Below are 16,151 nucleotides of genomic sequence, written 5' to 3' on the forward strand. Positions count from 1 at the left end.
GAGACTAAGCGGCCATCTCGGCTCACGGCTAGCTCCGCCCCCTCGAATGCCAGCATTTCTAAACTGCTCATGTTGCTCATGTTGCTTGCTGTCCCGCAGTACGTCATTCCCAGCCACTACTACTTCTCCAGGAGAGCCGTGCCCTCCCTGCACAACCAAGTATTGGATAAAATCAACTGTGCACTGCGCAACGCCATCTGTGGCAAGGTCCACCTAACCACAGATGCGTGGACCAGTAAGCACGGCCAGGGACGCTATATCTCCCTAACTGCACACTGGTTAAATGTAGTGGCATCTGGGCAACAGGCGGAGAGCTGTTTGGCGCATGTCCTTCCTCCGCCAAGGATCGCAGGGCATCATTCTTTGCCTCCTGTTGCCTCCTCATCCTACTTGGCTTCCTCCTGGTCTTCTACCACCTCCTCATCCGGTCAGCGACAGACGTTCACCACCAACTTCAGCACAGCAAGGGGTAAACGTCAGCAGGCCGTTCTGAAACCAATGTGTTTGGGGGACAGGCCCCACACTGACGAGTGGTCTGCTCTACAGCGTAACTTCGGCCTTCCCGCTCACCCCTTCATATGCGACGTGCCCACCAGATGGAACTCCACCTTGTACATGCTGGAGAGACTGTGCGAGCAGCAGCAGGCCATAGTGGAGTTTCAGCTGCAGCACGCACGGGTGAGTCACACTGTGGAACAGCACCACTGACTGTGCCTCCATGCGAGACCTGTGTGCCCTGTTGCGCTGTTTCGAGTACTCCACCAACATGGCCAGTGGTGATGACGCCGTTATCAGCATTACAATACCACTTCTATGTCTCCTTGAGAAAACACTTAGGGCAATGATGGAAGAGGATGTGGCTCAGGACGAGGAGGAGGAAGAGGTGTCATCTCTAACACTTTCAGGCCAGTCTTTTAGAATTGGCTCGGAAAGGGGATTTTTGCAACAGCAGAGGCCAGGTACAAATTTGGCCAGCCAGGGCCCACTACTGGAGGACAAGGGGGAGGAGGATGGGGATGAAGCATGCTCACAGCGGGGTGGCATCCAATGCAGCTCAGGCCCATCACTGGTGCGTGGCTGGGGGATACGGAGGACGCAGACGATACGTCTCCCACAGAGGACAGCTTGCCCTTACCTCTGGGCAGCCTGGCACACATGAGCCACTACATGCTGCAGTGCCTGCACAACGACAGCAGAGTTGCCCACATTTTAACGTGTGCTGACTACTGGGTGGCCACCCTGCTGGATCCCCGTTACAAAGACAATGTGCCGTCCTTAATTCCTTCACTGGAGCATGATCGGAAGATGCGCGACTACAGGCGCACGCTGGTAGATGCGCTTCAGAGAGCATTCCCGACTGATGCCGGGGGACAAGTGGAAGCACAGGGTGAAGGCAGGGGAGGAGAAAGAGGTCGCCAACGCAGCTGTGTCAGCGCCAGCACCTCAGAAGGCAGGGTTATCATGGCCGACATGTGGAAAAGCTTTGTCACCTCGCTAAAACAACCGGCCCCAACTGCTGATATGGAGCGTGTTAGCAGGAGGCAGCATTTGAACAACATGGTGGAACAGTACCGGTGCACACGACTACACGTACTGACTGATGGTTCTGCCCCATTCAACTTCTGGGTCTCTAAATTGTCCACATGGCCAGAGCTTGCCCTGTATGCCTTGCAGGTGCTGGCCTGACCCTGCAGCCAGTGTACTCTCTGAACGTGTATTCAGCACGGCAGGAGGCGTCATTACAGACATAGGCAGTCGCCTGTCCACAGCCAACGTGGACAAGCTCACATTCATTAAAATGAACCAGGCTTGGATCGTTCAGGACTTGTTTGTACCTTGTGCAGAATACACAGTTCTAACAGCCTCAACCATCCATCCTTGTACTCAAGTACACTGATTCCCAATATTTTATGGGATACGCCTATGTAAAAATGCAAAATAACACACATCTGTGTTGGCTATATATTCCTCCTTCACCGCCGCTTCCACCTAGACTGCCACGTGAGCCTACACGGCCACATCCACCCATTCACCGCCTCCTCAACCTCTTCCTCCTACATCATTCCTAATTTTTATTTTTTTAAGGTCTATTATGTTTTTTATTCATTTCCCTATCCACATTTGTTTGCAGAGCATTTGTCATGCTCTTAAGCACATTTTGCTGCCCTATGCAGCCCTCCAGCTCTTTCCATGAAATTTTTACAGCCATTTTAGTGCTCAAAAGTTCGGGTCCCCATTGACTTCAATGGGGTTCGGGTTCAGGGCCAAGTTCGGGTCAAGTTCGGGTACCGAACCCAATTTTTTTTTCAAGTTCGGCCAAACCTGCCGAACCCGGACATCCAACTGTCCGCTCAACTCCATCAAGCAGCTGCAGGCCACATGAGCTGCCTCCAGGAGACCTCGGAGGGAGTCCTACACTTCCAAGAAAAGCCAATTTTCCCGTGATTTTCTATCTGGCTTTCATATGTGACGCCCGTGTGAAAGAGGCCTTAGTGACAGTTGCCGGTATATTTTTCTTATGACCAACTATTAGTAAGAGTTGCTAGTGTATTTTGTTTTTTTGGACACTAGATGACGGTTGTGTTCTACTTTCAGTTTGAGCTGCAATGTATTTATTGGCTGCAATGTATTTCTTATCAGCCAGATAGCGCTAGTCCTTGCAGTAATAGGTGATTGCTTGCAATCGTAGATGATTACTTGCAGAGTTTAGCTGGAAATTTTATATGCATATCAAGTGTTACTTAAGATTAGTCAAAAGTCAGAATGTTGATTTATCCTCTATGGAGAGGTGCACATGTGCATTTTTATGGATCTGTCCATGGAGGTAAATAATTTAAGTGCACAGTCTTAATATGCTATATAGCCTTTGCACTGTCGTGGCGTCCCGCGTGTTAATATAATATTAAATACCTCTTGTTGCCCTTGATGGTTTTGTCTTGATATTAAGTTTATTACTTCTCATTCCCAATACATCGGCTTGGCTTCAGGTCTCTATTGTTCAAGGCCTTCCTGTATGTAGGATTTCATCATGCCTCTTTCATTCTTGTTATTGGGGTGCAAGTGTCGTTTGATACAGCCATTAATAGGGTTTATTACAAGAAAATATTTATTTGTCTTATTTTCCCTTGTGCCGTGCAGTTATATGTTCTAAACCAGTGATGGCTAACCTTGGCACTCCAGCTGTGGTAAAACTACAACTCCCAAGATGCCCCCCTTGCTTGGCTGCTCTCAGAACTCTGTAGAAATAAATGAAACATGCTGGGAGTCGTAGTTTCACCACAGCTGGAGTGCCAAGGTTAGCCATCACTGTTCTAAACCATTTTTTGGGTTGTATTAGTGGAAACAAAACGATTTATTAGCCGTTGTGTGGTTAAGTGCTAGTTCAGTGGTGCAGTTATATGTTTTAAAGCCTTTTGTGGCATGTATTAGTGGAAAAAGTAAAATATGTTTGCCATTCAGCGGTGCAGTTATATGTTCTAAAGCCCTTGTTGTTGTGTAATAGTGGCAAAATAAAAATATATTTGCCATTCATTGGTGCAGATATATATTATAAATACCTTTTTATGGTGTAATAGTTGCATAGTTACATAGTTAATAAGGGTGAAAAAAGACATAAGTCCATCAAGTTCAACCAAGAGATAGGTGGGGAAATGAATCCCAGAAGGAATTGAGACTCAGATTTCTACACGTTTTCATAAGCATTCATGTTGTTTACTTTTAAGAATTCATCTAAACCCTTTTTAAAACTGTCCACTGTTCCTGCTGCGACCACGTCCTGAGGAAGTCTATTCCACAGCTTCACAGTTCTTACAGTTAAGAAGCTTTGACGCTTCTGGAGACTGAACTTTTTCCTCTCCAATCGGAGGCAGTGCCCTCTTGTCTTTTGAGCGCATTTTACATGGAAGTTTTTCACCCTATTTTTTGTATGGCCCATTTATATATTTGTATAGGTTAACAAGTCCCCCCTTAGACATCTCTTCTCAAGACTAAATAGATTCAATTCTTTTAATCTTTCTTCATAACTAAGACCCTCCATGCCCCTTATTATTTTAGTAGCTCTCTTCCTACTTTTTCCAGCTGTAGTGGATCCTTTCTATGGACTGGTGCCCAGAACTAAACTGCAAATTCCTGATGAGGCCGTCCCAATGCTTTGTAAAGTGGTAATATCACATCCCTGCCCCGCGAGTCCATGCATCGTTTAATGCATGACAATATCCTGGTGGCCTTAGAAGCAACTGATTGACATTGTATGCTGTAATTAAAAATACCATCAACAAGGACACCAAAATCGTTCTCTATAAGTGACTCTCCCAGTGTTACATCACCTAGGACATATGGAGCACAGTGATAATTACTACCCAAGATGCATATGCAGTGACCAGGAACGGGTGGATAATAGTCTGTATTTTGTCGTGACGCCAATTGCAGCGTGCACAGGGTACTACCCCAGGGCCCTTCCAAGGTGTTAACGCACGTCCCAGATTAGGAATGCCAGAGTGGTGTAATGGCCTATAATGTCTCTGTAGAATAGTGGTAGTTGTGTCAACGGTGTCTCCTACCTGGGTACGGCTGGACTCCTGGCTCACTTGCAATAAATTTGAGTGCAGTGATAGTAGAGTAATAGAGGAATTTTGCAGCATAAATGATGTCCAGACATTTAGATAAAGTTTAAACATTTATTTACTGAAGATAACTTGTATCCAAGCAGTATACAGCCTTGGTCTCTGGTCCCAGCAGGTTTTAGCAATTATTGGCAGGAATAAATGCTTCTGCTTTAATGTGAGCTTGCAGGATAAGTCGTCTGCTTAGTAGCTCTGTAATTGTGACAGGAATTAATCTTCTGCACTTTTTTGTAACTTCTGCTTTATGGGGACAGTCTAGCTGAGGAGGAATGGCTTCTCCTAGGTCTCTGGACTTATCTCTCAGATGGTTTCTCATGGGATGCTTTCTTCCTGGAACTCTGGAGGTTTGCTGCTTCTTCATCCAGCTGAGGCTGAAGGAGCTCAGACTGAGAATATGACTAAGTCTTAGCCGAGATAAGATCCTTGCTGTCTTCCCTATGCAGGGGATCTCCTCACACACAAACCCTACCCCTAGTAAGGGCTGGGCTACACTGAATCTAACTTCCTTCTCGACCCATGCTGCAGAATGCGGGAACAGTCCACACCTCCACAGAGGGGGAGCTAAGCTGGAATAATCCATTCCAACCTAGATTCACTAAACTAGGACTTGTACCTGGCCAATGCATTGCTGCCATCTGCTGGTAAACCTGTAAATTTACAAGAACAATTGTGTTTAACATGGTTTTATATGCACATTTGTGAAGACATACTATAAATTACATCAAATGACAATGTAAAGGCTCTTAGAAGATAGAAGCAGGGTAGAGGCTCTGGGGTGTTACACATAACTTTACATTTGTCCACATGGAAACTTATTTGTCAAGTTGATGCCCAATCACTCAGTGTTCAAGTCTGCTTGTAGTATATGAACATCTTCCATAGATTGTACAGTTCTACATAGCTTAGTATCATCTGCAAAAATAGAAATGGTGCTGTCATGCACTAGGGAGGGGGGAAGAGGAAGTGCACCCACTAGCTGCCATCCACGCCTCTGTACCTGCCTACTTACTGTCGTAGGCGACGGGCGTAACTGGGCGACAGTCCCTAACCTCTATAAGTGCAGAGAGGCAGAGCGGAAAGAGACAGGCAGAAGGAGGGAACCCTGCAGATGGATCCAATGTCACGTAAAGTGTCAGGAGCAACACTGAAATGCCATAGAGCAACACTAATGTAGGCGAGGCGAACAGGGGTAACAATGACGGTAAACAAACACGTCTAGGGTCAAGCCACAACATAGCTTGTTCGCGTTCGCCACTGCGGGCGAACATATGCGATGTTCGGTTCGCCCCCTATACATCATCATTGAGTAAACTTTGACCCTGTACCTCACAGTCAGCAGACACATTCCAGCCAATCAGCAGCAGACCCTTCCTCCCAGACCATCCAACCTCCTGGACAGCATCCATTTTAGATTCATTCAGAAGCTGCATTCACATTGAGAGGAGGGAGAGTGCTGCTGCTGCTGATTCAATAGGGAAAGCGTTAGCTAGGGCATTGTTATGTGTCCACAGACTCATCTGCTGTAAGGACAGCGTCCTGACAGCACCCCAAATATATATAAATTTTATATATACTGTATATATATTGCAGTTGCCTGGCTGCCCGTATGTGAGAGGCTGCAGGCTCAGTCACAGACAGCACTGTGTGCCCTGCACAACATTCATACAGGGTGTGACAGAAAATACCTCGCAGATAAAAAAAATTCTATTTAATATTTTTCTGTGACATAATCACATTTGCAAGCCCGTGTGTGGCAGTCACACACAGACTGTATACTGGCTAGTGGCTAGGCCTCCACTCATACCGTTACAGGGTGCCATTCACTCAAATACCTTGCAGATAAAAAAAATTCTATTTAAAATGTTTCTGTGATATACCGTATTTTTCGCCCTATAAGACGCACCGGAAATTAAGGAAAATAAGAAAAAAAATATTTTTAACCAAAAGGTGGTCTTTTGGTGTGTTTAGAACTAATGGTGGTCTGTGGGTGGCACTATTACTGGGGATCTGTGAATGACACTTTTATGGGGGGATCCGTGGATGACAGACACTGTTATGGGGGGATCTGTGGATGACGGACACTGTTATGGGGGATCTGTGGATGACGGACACTGTTATGGGGAGATCTGTGGATGACGGACACTGTTATGGGGGGATCTGTGGATGACGGACACTGTTATGGGGGATCTGTGGATGACGGACACTGTTATGGGGGGGATCTGTGGATGATGGACACTGTTATGGGGGGATCTGTGGATGACGGACACTGTTATGGGGGATCTGTGGATGACGGACACTGTTACAGGGGGGATCTGTGGCTGGAAGACACTGTTACAGGGGGGATCTGTGGCTGGCACTGTTTCAGGGGGGATCTGTGGCAGGTACTGTTACAGGGGGGATCTGTGGATGGCACTGTTACAGGGGGATCTGTGGCTGGCACTGTTATATATGTGCCATTCACAGACACCCCAGCCCATAACAGTGGCATCCACAGACTGGTGGCCACCCGACGGCTTAGGGAGGGTGGGCAGGGACTGGTGGTTCCCCCCCCCCCCTTTTCTTATCCCCTTTTAGCTTATTCTCCCACTTTCACACGTTTTGATTGGGCAGTTAGGGGTTAATTTACTGATCCGGTTTGGAGAGGAGGCGGGCGTCTAGGAGGGCTTATATGCCACTGTCCCGCCTCTCCTCTTCCTCTTTGTGGGTTGGAGCGCTCTGTCCGCATGAAGATGTCCGCCTCTGATGCCCCCCTGATGGAGGCTTTGAGGGCGAGAATGGCGGAGAGGGGTGAGGGATGGCTGCACTCATTCTTGAGCAGCCTCGGTTCCCCTCAGCCTTCCTCCTCCCCTGGCTTGGTGTGCGCCCTTGAGGAGGTAATGTCCGTGGATCCCGGTACTGTGGTGGGGGGAAGGCGGTCTGCTCGGCTCATCCGCCCCCCGGCTAGGTTCGGGTGCAGCCCCCCCCTCCAGTTCCCCTTACCTTGACTGCTGCCGCCGGCGCTGCTGCTTCTCAGGCTGGCCAGCAGGTCCCCTGTGCTGCCGAGTCTGCGGTGTCTCCGCCCCTTCCTGTTCCCTCTCACCTCGTGTCCCGTCCTGCTGCCGCTTGTGTGACTGCAGCGTGGAGCGGTGGTGTAGCGATGGGTGCTCAGGCCAGCAGCTCCTCCTCCCATAGTCTCCCTCTCACCCCTCCAGCTTCTCAGCCCTTGGCCCCTCCTGTTCCCCAGGGGCAGCTGCCATCAGCGGCAGTTGTGGAGGTGGCCCCTCCCCCTTCTCACACTGATGATGGGGTGCGGGTGGACCCTCTTTCTGCCCCTGCAGTTAATTATTTCTCCTTGCCGCCCCCCCTCTCCCATGGGTCACGCCAGCGCAGTGTTCGGTCCAGCTCGTCGTCCTCCTCTCCGGAGAGCAGGAGACACGGTCGGAGCGGTTCCCGCAGACGTCACTCCCGCCGCAGGTCTGGTGGCTCATCGTGGAGCAGGCGCTCCAGATCCTCCAGATGGCGCTCGCCATCCTCCTCTGAGGGGTCGCTGGCTGCTTCGGGGGAGTCTGGTCAAGCAGCACGTTCGCATCGCAGTGGACGATCGCGGCATCACTCATCCAGGGTCCATTGCCTGGCTCCTGCGGCGTCTGTTCAGCCTGAGGTTCCGATGCCTGTTTCTCCAGTGGTTCCTGTTTCTTCGTCCGGTGAGTACCATTCTGGGGGTGTGTTGGGGGCTGGGGATGCGAACACGGCCGATTTATTGAAGAGGGCGGGGGATGCGAACACGGCCGAGTTATTGCAGATGTTGTTAGACCGTTTACAACTGCCTGCCCAGGTTCAGGAGCCCCCTCCTCCCAGTGTTAAGCAGGCGCCTGTTCTGGCGGGGGTGCACAAGGATTCGTGCTATTGTGGGGTTAGCCTCCTTGGGGCCCACCTGGATGAGGCGGTTAGGGAAAAGGTGTGGGCTAACCAGTATGTGGATGTTTGGTCCCTCATATCGGTTGACCAACATACGGTTGACAAGGAGCGGCGTTTCTCGGATAGACCTTCTGAGCGTAGACCCCGGGTGGCCAAGACCATGTACAATTGGTTGCAGGCCTTTTCTGTTTTGGGTTGTGTTATGGGACAGCGTCATCCTGGGCATTGTTCTGAGCTGTTCGTCTATCAGGATATTATTTAAAGTGCCTATAAATCGCACGGGGGCAGCGCCTGGTGGCGGTACAATGAGGAGTTTCGTCGTCGGTTGGCGTTACATCCGGAGATTGGTGCAACACGCCAGACCTGCAGGGGATGACGAAGTGAGGTCACAGTTATGGGCAATCGAGGGTACTCACTATATTTGAAGAACCCTGGGCAGGCGCGTGGCAGTGAAGGAGAGGTAGACACAGTTCCTCTGGGGCACGCTCTGTAGATAGGGACCAGGCCTGATGGTAGTTGAGGTGCCCTGGATGTTACAGGTATTTTGTGTGCCTGGGGCAAGGTCCCTGTGGTATTCGTGACGCCAGTGCCTTTGGCCGGTGGCATGCCGGTTGGTGGTTGGAAAGATAACGGTACACAAGTATGCAGTGAACCAAACATAAACTTTACTGGACAATCCAACTTTGTACAGCAGGGAGTAGTATAGTCTTCAGATTACAGTTCCACAAAAAGGGGATTATTCACAAGTATGGCAGGCAATAGACATGCAAGTTACACTGAGGGTAAATTCCACAAGCACTCAGCAGCAGGTTGCACTTTTACACTGTCCTTTATAGAACTCCTACTCTGGCTTGATAATTCCCAAGGCCTGGATGCCTAAAAGGGTGGCTTAAATCCTTGGTTACTTCCTTCCTCAGGTATTATACTGCTTGCAATGGTTCCTAAGTTCCTCTGCCTATCAGGGGCACGTGGCTTACCCTGGGACGCCTCCTCCTATCAGGTGGGTAACTGTTGGTTTCTCCCAGGAGGTTGAATCCTGCAACTGGGGTATCTCTTCAGAGCTAACTTAGGCTCTCTTGTTCTTCAGGCAGGCTGGAGCTTCTCAACAGCCTCCTGGACATCACTAGCAGCCAGGGCTATCCAGCTGCATGTCAGGAGCAGGCTTACTGGCCTCTGTCTTCTCAGACTCCTGACTCTGCACTAACTCTCCCTGTCTGGGCCTGGACATTTATACTAGGGGCTCCCTATCTCCCTCTAGTGTCTGGGATGTCTAATTACACCCAACTAGGCCTGCTGCTGCATTAGACAGGGGTACATTGCATCTAACAACACAGTAAAACATACATTTAAATGCAGAATAAAATATGACATTTCTGTTCCTTGTGAGTAAGAGTAATGCGCACACCAATTGACCCTTGTGTAGTGCCCACCCATACCTAGTGGGACACTACATACCCCACGCTATAACGTTGCCCGTCCTCGGCGCAACATGGAGGGTCCCTGCACAGCTGGATACTGCACCTGTAAGGAGGACGATAAAGCAAAGCAGGAAAACACATCTACATTTGCAAAATATACATTATATGTATACATATATTAGGCAGTTCCACTGGAATAGGAGCAAGTAATGGTGAAAAGGGGCGTCGTTCTCTTCTCTCAGGATAAAACAATGGGAACAGGGGCGCTGACCTGGCACAGCGTACCAATAAATACCAGGATAGTCCATATAATACTTTTTAAGTGCAAATTGTCCATGATAGAACAGTTGTAGTCCATGGAAAATGTAAACATTAAATAACAGTTCTTTGGAGGCTCAAAGCATTTAAAATGAGTCCGTACCCAGGTTTTTTTTTCGTTCATTCCACAGCTAAGTAGAGATATAGGACCTTTAGGAATCATAGCAAGAATCACAGAGGCTCGCACGGGGTGGAGTCCATCTCTGGGCACAATACTTTAAAATAGTAGCAAAATCTCAGAGGCTCATGTGCTTTTGAGTCTATCCCTGGGCCCAATTTTTTTAAATTCCAGTTGCATAATAAAATAACAGCACATAAAATAGTCCACATTATTTAAATGGCATACATATCAAAGTGGTGCTGTAATACCCTTAATCAACCTGAAAAGGGGGTTAAAGGGTTATAAGGTGCAACATGAAAACAGGCACAACTGGGTTTTCACTCTGAGAAAGCAGGCAGGAGGTCCTGTAAACAAGATGGCCTTGCTGCATGTGGTACTTCAGTGGCTTGCCGCCTCCACTGAGCCGTGGGTAACTGGCAGCAGCAACAGAGGGCCAAAACAACGAAGGACTCCTGTCCTGAAAGGGTTAACTCTTCTTTTAGGATCCCTTGGCAAAACAAGCAAACATCAAGGGCCTAGCAGGCCAATTCACAGGGGCATATCATATCCACTCTGCATTTCAGTGGTGCTCCCTGGCTCCATTTGTATATTGGGCCTGTACTGAGGTTCTACAGATGGATGTGCCCACAACACCGTATTGGGGAGCAACTGTAGCATAAACGGACCCCTAATAGGAATAGACCCCATAGGCCTAGGGGTTATCACAGTCGCTGACCTCACCGGAGCAGGCATAACAATCGTAGGCTGCTGCACTGGCCTGGGTACCGCTGCTGCAAGCGGTCCGGTGGGTTCTTGGACGACTGGCTCTGTGCGCCGGTGCACAGCGTAAGAGGATCCCACCGCAGGTGCCGGTACTAAGGAGGGACGACTGGCAGGGACAGGTACTCTCACCTTTGACCCAGAGACGTCCGGGTCCTTACGTTGTAGGCCAGGTGGAGTCCGGATCCTGGCGGTGGCAATCTGGCGTAGCTCCCGCAGTTTCAGCTCCAGCCGCACGATCTGGTCGTCCAGGCTCTCGGAGTCGGGATCGCTGGTCTCCGCTGTCGTTGTCGTCGGCACTTGGGCGGTGGGTGGTTCGTCCTGCGCAGCCGCTGCAGGCTCAGGTGAGGCGTCCGCTTTCCTCCCTCTGCGGATATTCTCCAGGGCAGTTTTGAATCTCTCTGCATCCTGAAGCTCACGGATAGTTTTCTCCCTGCGAGGCAACTCAGGTGAGGGCCATGGGCTAACCCTCTTCTCTACCACTGTCGGCTGCCAGAACACATTTGGGCCAATGAAAGAGCCCCGTTCTTGGAAGGCGTGATGGGCCAGTCCTGGAGAGCATTCAGATTCACGCTCGCAGCCAGGGTTGTCCTCCGGAGAGCGCACAGACTCACGCTCGCAGCCAGAGTAGTCCTCATCAAAGTCCCAGTCCTCTGTCTTCTTCTTAGGACGGGACACGGCAGTGGCGTAGGGGCCTCGCAGGCCCTCAGCAGGGGTAAATTCAACCTCCTCTCCCTCGCGGAGGTTGTGTAGACGTTCTGGGAGGTAATTCCGCTTGACGGACCTCCTGTTGACATATAAGTCTCGTCCAGTCAGGTAGTCTTTTATAAAACCGAAGCCTCGGTCCTTGTCAAAGGCCACAACCAACCCCATTCTCCTTTCCAGGCGGGGTTGTGTGTCAGTGTGGCACTCGTGAACGGTCTTTGCCAGTTCTTCATAGTAAATCTTGGTTTTGGTTGTCTTCTTTATGGCGGCCTCCCGGATCTCTGCCATCAATGCGGACCACTTGAACGAGGGCTGGAAGAAGTCTCTCCAGGAGCCATAATAGGTCTCCGGTTGCGTCCTCGGTGGCGGGCAGGCGGGTCTCTCCGGTCCCGGAGAGTAGGCCGGTGGAGCGTCCTCTCGCTCAACACCAGTCACATTCATGTTTAATAAGTCAGGCGCGGACATATCATCAGGAAAGTCCTCACTCCTCAACATGCTCGATCCTTCTCTGGAGAGCAACAGGGTGGCGCCAACAAGTTCAGACAGATCCTCCCATTGCACTGGGAGGCCGCCCCCCAGGTACTCCAGTATGGGGGAGGCGGAGTCCATCACAGCAGACATGCAAATGTCCAGACAGGGCGGTGGCGCCAGCATACAGCCTTCCCGCACTTTTAGCAGAAGGCGCCAATTTTTACCGCCAATTTATGATGAAGATGACGCAGCAAACAATTTCAAGCAAGCTCAGCGGCCATCTTTGAGCAAAATAGCTGTCTATTCATTGACAGCAAGCGGTGGCTTAAATAAGTAGAAAACAGTCCATACAATGCAATCTTCACACCGCAATTATTACAGTTCACTTTGGCCCAGCAATTTGCAATAAAATAATTAGGGCTTGTCACTTTAAGATAATTTTCAGCACACAGTTTTTATATCCGCTATGGCGCAGGAATATTCGTATCCTGTTCGTGACGCCAATTTATGCAACACGCCAGACCTGCAGGGGATGACGAAGTGAGGTCACAGTTATGGGCAATCGAGGGTACTCACTATATTTGAAGAACCCTGGGCAGGCGCGTGGCAGTGAAGGAGAGGTAGACACAGTTCCTCTGGGGCACGCTCTGTAGATAGGGACCAGGCCTGATGGTAGTTGAGGTGCCCTGGATGTTACAGGTATTTTGTGTGCCTGGGGCAAGGTCCCTGTGGTATTCGTGACGCCAGTGCCTTTGGCCGGTGGCACGCTGGTTGGTGGTTGGAAAGATAACGGTACACAAGTATGCAGTGAACCAAACATAAACTTTACTGGACAATCCAACTTTGTACAGCAGGGAGTAGTATAGTCTTCAGATTACAGTTCCACAAAAAGGGGCTTATTCACAAGTATGGCAGGCAATAGACATGCAAGTTACACTGTGGGTAAATTCCACAAGCACTCAGCAGCAGGTTGCACTTTTACACTGTCCTTTATAGAACTCCTACTCTGGCTTGATAATTCCCAAGGCCCGGATGCCTAAAAGGGTGGCTTATATCCTTGGTTACTTCCTTCCTCAGGTATTATACTGCTTGCAATGGTTCCTAAGTTCCTCTGCCTATCAGGGGCACGTGGCTTACCCTGGGACGCCTCCTCCTATCAGGTGGGTAACTGTTGGTTTCTCCCAGGAGGTTGAATCCTGCAACTGGGGTATCTCTTCAGAGCTAACTTAGGCTCTCTTGTTCTTCAGGCAGGCTGGAGCTTCTCAACAGCCTCCTGGACATCACTAACAGCCAGGGCTATCCAGCTGCATGTCAGGAGCAGGCTTACTGGCCTCTGTCTTCTCAGACTCCTGACTCTGCACTAACTCTCCCTGTCTGGGCCTGGACATTTATACTTGGGGCTCCCTATCTCCCTCTAGTGTCTGGGATGTCTAATTACACCCAACTAGGCCTGCTGCTGCATTAGACAGGGGTACATTGCATCTAACAACACAGTAAAACATACATTTAAATGCAGAATAAAATATGACATTTCTGTTCCTTGTGAGTAAGAGTAATGCGCACACCAATTGACCCTTGTGTAGTGCCCACCCATACCTAGTGGGACACTACATTGGGTGGGGGGTGAAGGCGACGGATGTGTGGTTGAGATTAATGGTGGCGCAGAGGCCCTCTCCCTTTCCAGCGGCGGCCGCTGGTTCAGGGGGATCACCTTCCCACGGATCGGTGGCCGTCCGCCGCCCCGGGTCTTGTTGGTTGTTTAACGAGGGCAACTGCAGGTTTGCCGGACTGTGTAGATTCAAGCATGAGTGCTCCGCCTGCGGCGGCCCTCACCCAGCTGGTAAATGCTCCCGCCCCGCAATTAGGCCTTCCAGGCAGTTTGAACAAGGCGGAGTTAAGGACCCCGGTGAGCGTGGCAGAGATGGGCCCCTGGTTAGACAGGTATCCCAATAAACGGGCTGCTGCTCAGTTCCGGTTTGGTTTTTCCTATGTTTTTTTTATCCCTTTTGTTCTTAACAGCTTCCCGTTTTTTTCGGATAACTTGAAATCTGCCCGGGAGCTACCGGAAGTTCTTAGGGATAAGGTCTCTAAGGAAGTTTTGTTGAGTAGGATTAGGGGTCCGTTTGAGGTGTTACCGTTCCCTAATTTACGGGTTTCCCCGCTTGGCGTGGTCCCTAAGAAAGAACCGGGTAAGTTCAGGTTGATTCATCACTTGTCCCACCCGAAGGGTTCGTCAGTTAATGATGCCATTAGTCCGGAGGATGCCTCGGTGTCTTACGTCTCCTTTGACCGAGCAGTCGCGTTGGTTAGGGAGGCGGGCAAGGGGGCCCTCCTGGCCAAATCGGATATTGAATCAGCTTTCCGTCTGCTCCCTGTTCACCCTGATTGTTTTCATTTACTAGTTTGCTGTGTGGACGGTAAGTTTTAATATGATACATGTCTTCCTATGGGTTGCTCCATTTCGTGTCACTATTTTGAGTTGTTTGGTTCTTTTCTGGAATTGGTCGTTCGTTATAAGTCGGGCTCTACGTCAGTTTTACATTATTTGGAGGACTTTCTTTTTGTTTCTCCAGGGTCCGGGGATGGTTGCTTGTTAGTGCTGAATCTGTTTTTGGAGAGGATGGCTCAGTTTGGGGTTCCGATTTCTATGGAGAAAACGGAGGGCCCGGTTACGTGTTTGTCTTTTTTGGGTATTGAAATTGACACAGTTGATATGGTTTTCCGGTTGCCATGTGAGAAGCTTCAGAAGATTGTGGGTTTGATTGATGGGTTCATGGCGGTCAAGAAGGTTACCCTCCTGCAGCTGCAGTCTCTTTTGGGCCTCTTGTACTTTGCATGTAGGGTGATGCCCATGGGCCGTGTTTTTGCCCGGCGTTTTTGCCCGGCGTTTTAATGGTCATACCTGCTACATGTCTGAGATTACCCCTAATTCTGAACTGTCTCTGTTTTCGGATGCTTCCGGGTCGTGTGGTTTTGGTACGATTTTGGGGGTTGAGTGGTTTGCCGGTGAGTGGCCTGACACTTGGCGTTCCTCTGGTTTGTGCAGGAACCTCACGTTATTGGAATTGTTTCCGATTATTGTGTCGGTGGAGTTGTGGGGGGACCGGTTGGCCAATAAGCATGTTTAGTTTTAGACTGACAATTTGAGTGTGGTTTATGCTGTCAACAGCATGTCTTCCTCTTCCCTCCCGGTTCTGGCTTTGCTTCGTCATCTCATACTTCGGTGCCTCGAATGTAATATCTATTTTAGGGCTCGTCATGTTCCAGGAGTTGATAATAAGATTGCTGATGCGGGGCCAGAGATAGGGTTGGAGTTACCCCTTCCCCATTCCTGATGGTGCCAACAGTTCCCCCCCTTAACTGTGCCATCCACGGATCAGCCCCCCTCCCCGCCGCCGTCGCCCCCGCCCCCCCCAGTATACAAATATAAAATGTCTTATTCAATTAAAATGCATTACATATGCCCCCTCACTCCTAAATTCCTAATAGTACCTTACATCCTATTCCTAATACGTTCTGTACAATTGTGGCAGGCAGGCCGGGCGGCCGGCGCATCACTCACTGATGTCACTTGCCTGCGCCGCCTGCTTCATTCATAAAGTAGGCGGCGCAGGCACGTGACATCAGGGAGTTACGCTGCCGCCAGCCCGGCCTGCCTGCCGGCATTATACAGAACCTATTAGGAATAGGATGTAAGGTACTATTAGGAATTTAGGAGTGAGGGGGCATATGTAATACATTTTAATTGAATAAGACATTTAATATTACTATACCGGAGCAGCAGGGCTATAGTACACTGACTACACTGCCCCGCCGCTATTCCCGGCCCCCAGCTCCTCC

Source organism: Bufo gargarizans, chromosome 5 (assembly GCF_014858855.1).
Source record: "Bufo gargarizans isolate SCDJY-AF-19 chromosome 5, ASM1485885v1, whole genome shotgun sequence".
NCBI classification, from domain to species: Eukaryota; Metazoa; Chordata; class Amphibia; order Anura; family Bufonidae; genus Bufo; species Bufo gargarizans.